Source organism: Pinus tabuliformis, chromosome 1_2, assembly GCF_031772625.1.
Source record: "Pinus tabuliformis cultivar Carrire ecotype Pingquan chromosome 1_2, CPIR1, whole genome shotgun sequence".
Lineage (NCBI taxonomy): Eukaryota > Viridiplantae > Streptophyta > Pinopsida > Pinales > Pinaceae > Pinus > Pinus tabuliformis.
Window position 1 is genome coordinate 1355573421 of NC_142298.1, and position 7537 is coordinate 1355580957.

The following is a 7537-nucleotide window of genomic DNA, read 5'->3' on the forward strand; positions in this document are numbered from 1 at the left end:
CGATAGAAGTTTGTCATTTGACAAAGGCCGGAAGACAAGACTGAGGTTCTGTCAAGATAAACACGTTAATTGATAGGAGCCAGGGTGGCGTGTCCTGGGAGTTCTTTCCACGGGCGATCGAAAGAGTACATAAGGGAACCACTGACATCACTGGATGTCAGGTTGACATGTGAGGCTAGCCAACATGTAAGAGGTTGGGACGATGCAAAGTGCTTTCACTAGAGGATGAGACTAACAAGGTACCAGTGAGTCTTTCTGACTCCCCCTGGAAGGATGAGGTATGCACACTTTTAAAAAGGGTCGGGGACAACTTTTGATGGAATTCGGGGGCGACATTTAACGTGGATATTCATGTTTAGAAGTCATTCTCTTGGCAGGTAAAGGTATTGCGCATTTTTGGCACAAGATGGGGTGACATAAGTCTGGGAGAATATGTCCCAACGGGTATAGGAGTTGCACAACAAAGTGAAGTTCCAGGAACCCAAGTCCTATGATTTAGTCACATTACGTGAAGTGGGAGGTAAACTTCAAGTGCCAGAAGCTTAATGAGTGGGGTCGCGTCGTTATATAATGTATATAAGTGCTTGGTATCGGTGATTATTGAAGAAGGCTTGAGCTCGATGATTTTATATAAGGTAAGCTTCCCCTTCCCCTTGGTGGCTATTTAAAACAGTTCTGGTTGCAGTTGTTCTAGTTTGAGTATTGGGGCCATATACAAATATTAAAAAAGGTTAAGGCCTACACTAATTGGTATCAGAGCAGATCTTGCATCTGCTCCAGTAACAATTAGTTGACCATGGTGCACAAAGTTGGACGATGTGCTAGAGGAGGCCAGATGGGACAAAGCCTTCTAACCAACATTGAAGTGATGTGAGCTATGCAACGATTGGAAGAAAAAATGGCAACCATGGAAACCAACAAGCAAAGAGAACTTGAAGCTGGAAATGTAAGCGAGGAAGAAGAAGAATCTCCAGAAGAAGCAACTGAAGATCCTATAGAAGCCATAATACTAAAGGAAATTCTAGGATATGTCATAATGGAAAACCCTGATATTTCTTCTTACACTGGTATCATGAATCCAAAGGAGCTTCTAGACTGGATTACAAAGATGGATAAGTTCTTTGGGTATGAAGAGATGGATGAGGGGAAGAAAGTCAAGTTTCTTGTTACCAAATTGAAGGGACATGCAACTCTATGGTGGGATGGGGTACTAGTTGAAAGGAGCAAGAATAAGCAGGAGATTAAGAGTTGGGACATAATAGTCGCGAAGCTCAGAGGCAAGTTCTTACCAAAGGATTATCAACTTAGTTTATCTAGACAAATGCAAAATCTAATGCAGAGATTGATGATTGTGATGGAGTACACAGAAGAATTCTATAAGGTGAACATGAGGGTTGGATATGTAGAGGGGTCTACAGAGAAAAAAAACCAGATATATTAATGGCCTTAGGTTGGACATCTAAGATGAAATTAGTGTGCTATTTTCCATAATAGTAGAAGAAGCATAGTAGCTAGCTTTGAAGGTTGAGGAGAAGCTTGCAAGGAAGTAGTTTGGCAAAGGAAAATGTACTGCTAGAGGAAGAGGACGACATAAGTAGAGGAATATCGACACAAACAGGAGGAGCTAATAGCTCAAGTCCACAATGACATAAAGAGGGAGACTTCAGAGGTCGATGATCCTTTTTCCAGAGGATGAGGAAGAGGCATAGGAAGAGAGATTCATTGCTATAGGTGTGGCAAGCTTGGACACATGGCATATGAATGCCCATAAAACGAAGATGCGGGCTAGAGAAGTGTTGTTTTTCCCCAACAGAAGAATGGGAACCAAAGGTACAAGATTTAGAAAATGTACCAGAGACAAGAGAGTCTCTATTGCATAAGAAAGTGGTGTTGAAACCAGATAAGGAAGTTGTTGAACCAACTCAAAGGAAGGCGTTGTTTAGGATTGTTTGCAAAGGAAAATGTTGCAAGGTGGTGATTGATAGTGGCAACACAGACAACTTGGTGTCTACAGAAGTGGTGGAGAAATTGAGATTGAAGAAGATGAATCATCCAATACCTTATAAGGTGTCATGGCCTTAAAAGGGTCATCAACTATTGGTGAATGAAAAGTGTGGAGTTGCAGATAGGCAACTATAAGGATAAAATCTCGTGTGATATCATGCCCATGGATGCGTGCCACATTCTATTGGGTAAATTGTGGCAGTTTGACAGAGGTGTTGTGCATGATGGGAAAAAGAGCATTTACAAACTCAAGAAGGATGGCATCAACCATACCTTGTTGCCTTTGCAAGAAGAGTGGACATTAGAAACCAATGATTCCAAGGCATTGTTGTTTAGTGGGAAATAATTTTTGCAGTGGGTGGAAGATAATAAGGTGGGCTTTGCTTTAGCATGTAAACCTAAGGTAATTCTTTCTTCCACTACTATGATTGATTTGCATTTTGAGATTCAAGATATGTTGAAAGAGTATAGTGATATTGTAGTGGATGACTTGCCTATGAGTTACCACTTGTGAGGAGTATAAGTCACCATATTGACTTAATCCTGGGAGCAAGTCTACCAAATAAAGTTGCATACAGGATGACCCCTCAAGAGAATGAAGAAATTAGAAAGTTAGTGCAAGAGTTGTTAGATAAAGGACCGATCGGAGAAATTCTTAGTCCATGTGTAGTTCCTATAATGTCGAGCCCTGAGAAAGATGGAGGTTGGCACATGTGTACAGACTCCAGAGCATTGAACAAAATTACAATAAGGTATCGATTTCCTTTACTTTTCATATATGATTTGTTGGATTGTTTGAGTGGTGCTAGTTATTTCTCTAAAATTGATTTGAAGAGTGGGTATCATTAGATCAAGATTAGAGAAGGAGATGAGTTGAAGACAACCTTTAAAACCAATGATGGATTGTATGAATGGCTAGTCATGCCATTTGGGTTTCCGATGCACCCAATACCTTTATGAGATTGATGAACGAGGTGTTGAAAGAATTTATAGGGAAGTTTATGATTGTAAATCTAGATAGCATTTTGGTTTATAGCCCGTCTAAAGAGGAGCACTTTAGGCATTTGAGGTATGTGTTAGCTGTTAATTTTTAGGGCTAGATTTTTCTCTATTGTAGATAATTACAATTCTAAACTTTTTCAACATTTCATATTACATTCACCCCATAATATCATATCATCATTAGCAATTATGTAGAGTGAACAATAACATCAACAATGGAGCAGAACAATAAGGAACAATAGAAGAAAAACATACACAATAGGTACACCAAGATTTAGGCTAGAGACCAGGGCAAAACCCCACAAGGGGGAAAAGCTAACCAAATTCTTCTTAGATATTATCAAATGTTCAACTTAGATACAAAGTACAAATATCATGAGACATAAGTCTTTCATCACATTAGGCCACTTACGACCAAACTTGGATCATACATGATCCTCATAAGTCAATCACTATAGATAACATAGATCTCTGCTTGAAGTGGCACTGACAACACAATCATAAGTATCACTATATTCAATTTCATATCACTGTGTTATACAAGGACAAGTAACATTGCCATACACCGCCATTACCATACACTGTCATAAACCATAAATCATTGTCATAGGGTTATTGTCACCATAACTATCATGATGGCACTGGCACAAATCATTGTCAATATTGTCATGAAGGCATTGTCACACATCACTGTTAATACTGTCATGAACGCATTACCATACAAGGACACACCCACATATCTCAATCATAAAACTTTGCCATATATTACCGACATAATGTTTTTCCATAAATTATTGAAGATATCATATATCGAAGTCATGTCATACATCCATACATTATTGTCATAAAGATTTTGCCATATATTACTGCCAAATACTAAATATTAGGGTACATAAATAATTCCATAGCTACAAAAGGTTAGGACCACTAGATCTGCACCAAGATATGCCAATGGGACTGCATATAAAGACTACTTAACTTTGTCGGTACAAACTTCATCTTCACAAAGAAAGGCCACATAACATATGTTAAGATCACAAAGAGAGAAAGCCTCATATACTTGCATAGAGAGAGTGCATATACCCATTGAGTTGACCACATTAGGAATGAGATAGGTCAGAGAGAAAGAGGGCACATATCTGAGATGTTTGGCCCTCTTGTTAGGGGATCCTTCTGTGCATATACCTAAACTAGTGCAGCCCTTATTCATGTTGAAGAATGTAACTTGTGTCGGTTTTCATAATTATATTTGAGACATGATGTAATGTATTCGTCAAAAGAAAGAAAAACAAATTTTATTATTAAAGAAATTGACTTATTAAAGCATGGGTTTCACGCTTGGGTCAATTGTTTTTAGGTCGTAGCCTCCTCTGAAGGCTTCTATGGTTTATGTCAAGTATCCTTGTCCATGCCATAATGTAAAAGACCTTTCTTAGGCTCTATTTGTCAAGAAATAAATTTATTTTAATGTAAATTAGGTCTTCTAGACCTCCTCCACCAAGTCGGCCTCAAATTGGACAAGTTGTCCTAACTGGGGGGCATAAACTACTATATAAAGGCAACGACTCGACCTCATTTGGAGCAGTCACTCATCAAGGTCGATCTAAATCTTTTGGGGCCAATAAAAGTGTGAAATTCACGAAGGAAGAAAGAAAAGGCCAGCGAAGGAGAAGGAGGACACTATCTATCTAAGAAAGTCGAAATTTTCTCTCTTATCTCACACGTGCGAAGGAATTGAAGTTGTTGTTGCGCTAAAACTGCAGTGTTGTTGCCGCGCTGAAATTCTATAGCTGGGCATCGAAGTTCTATAGCTGGGAAGTCAAATTTATGGATTGTTGTTGGGTTGAGGCTGCTCGACAAGAAGACACTGCTAAAGTGTGTCGAATCATATTGGAAGGTTGACTTGGTGGAAGAGGAAGGTCTTTGGGTCGAGGGTCTTGGTCTATCTTAACTTGAATTTGTTAGTGGAAGAGTTTGATTGGGTTTTCCCGTATATAAGGGTTTTATGTGAATATTTCTAAATAGAAATCCTACTGCAGTGATTAATATTATTTCTTCCACATATTACTTCATAAATAAGTTATCTACTATATTCTTACGACAAATCAAAATATATTCTACTGCAGTCTTCACAACATTGCAGAAAGTAAATATAAGTAAAATGCTGGCACAAATACAATCACAATGACGCAATTATTTTTGGACAATTGTTCCCCAAAAAACCCAATGTGGGAAAACCGGTGCAACAGATGAGGGTTTTATTATTCTTCAGCAAAAATCTTCAAGTACAAATTACACCTAACAGTATAGAACTAGGCTTTCTAAGAAGAATTTACAGACGTTCCTGAATAAGTATCTGACCTGAGAGAGAAGTTCCTCCACCCTTTGCGTCTCTCTGGCTTGCCCAACGTCATTTTCTCTGGCCCTTGGACTGGCATGCGCAGTGCTTGCGTCACTCAAGCCAACGTTGCCTCTCCCAGCGTCAATCTACCCAACATTGTTCTTTTATTGCTTTGCGTCTTCGTCCCTGTCACTCTGATTGATGTTGGACCCTCTCTGTCTCTCCTCCACCTGCAACTCTCCCTTTGAATCAATTTTCTCTTGTCGAACTTCGACCAGTGAGAAAATCGATTTTACTAGGGCAATTGAGTATTTGCCCGGTGTGTTGTCCAAATGACCCTCAAGCCCCTTCTTATATCTTCCTGTTGGATAATCAGTGACCTAGATTAAATCTTAATCAAAGGCTCAGATCATTTTGGTTTGATCCATGTCTTTTCTAGAAGTTTCATCCATGATTATATTAATACCCATTAATATTTTAATTTTCCTAAGTTTAGACATAGGAACCCCAATAAAAATATTGATTATTTTAATAAAATCACTTCTAGGTGGAATTTCCCAACACTCTTTCTGGGTTCTTTGGAATACATGTGCCCAAGCCTCGCTACAAAATTTGGGACTTAGAGCACATCCGATGCTACCCCAAATCAACAAACTTCAACTGTGCCCTTGCTGAATGTTGTAACTGGGTAAGTTGAATTGCCCAAACTCACTCGATGTCACTTCTCCAAGCCTTCAACTTGCTCTTATAATCTTCCGTTTGGTAACCAACAGCCAAGATCTAATCTTGATCAATGGCTCAGATTACTTTGACTCCATCAATAGATATTACTAGAGCAAAATCGAATTACCTTAATTAATTAACTTTGATTAACCAACTTCTTTAAGTTAGACTTAGGAAATAATTAAATTATTGACTAATAATTTAATTAAGGCATTTATGAGTCTTATCTTGTGAAACCTTTTCTGGGTTTTGCAGATCTCGTGTTCCTTAGCATCTTAGACATAATAAAGACTAGAACACCTGTCCACTACTACCATAAACTAATAGGAACCGGGTGATGACCATATGAGAGAGGTAGAGCCCATGCTTGGCTTTTCCCACGTGCTAATATGTAATTCCCTACCACCTTTTTCATTTTGATTTTCTTTTGTTTTTCTTGTTGCCATCATATGCTCTTTTCATTTCTTTTAGCTGCATCAACCTCCAACTGTTTAGAAGCAACTGAAAAACATTCAAAATTAACTGAACTTAACTGTGTTCAACAGTAATACAATGAATGTTGGAATCTGACTGCTCTAGTCTCTGACCCTCTGAATCTTCTGCGCTGTTGCTGACTTCTGCACTGTTTTGGGAACCTTTCTTTGCGTTGATCAATCTCTGGTCCCAAGCTACTGCATTTGTCCTCCAAACAATCCACTGCATCCTCTGACACCAAGTCCATCTCGCTACTGTTGAACCTTGGGCTCCCGTAGCAAGGAATTGATCCAAGAGGTGGACTCCTCAAGGATCCTGCCCACATGTAGTCTTCTCGACTATAGCTCAATATCGCCCCATCTCCCACTTGGAGTTGTGTGGGCACTCATGGAAAACTCATCCTTGTCAATCTTTGCTAAAGCAGCATTAGGATCGTGTTTCTCATCCTTGTCCTTTTTCTTCAAAGGACACTAGGATGCATAGTGGCCCATCTTGCCACAACTGAAACATTTCACCTTCGAAATGTCCTCCTTTCTCTTCAGCTTCTATTGTCCCTTCGATGCCAGAGTTGTGTTCTCCTCCTCCTCCTCTCTCTTTGTGCCACTCCCACCGTTGCCACTAAGGTTGACCTTCACTAGGTCCCTCCTTAACTCCTCATGTTGAAGAGTCACCCACATCTCCTCCCATGAAGGTAGTTTATCTTTGCCTAATATGCTTTGGACGAAAACTTGTCATTCATCCAAGACTCCAGTCAGGGCTATCCTCACCATCACGGTTCGCTGAGGAGTGGACCCCACTGCAGCAAGTTGGTCTCTAGTGTCCTGAAGATGTTGAGATAGAGGTTCACCCCTTCTCCTTTCTGCATCAAAGTTCGCTACAACTTCTGTTCTAGGTACATCTTTCATTCTTTGGAAGAGCCTTCATACAGAGAAGACAAGGATTCCCGCATCTCTCGGGTTGTATCCTTGCTTTGCAAGTGTGAGACAACATGAT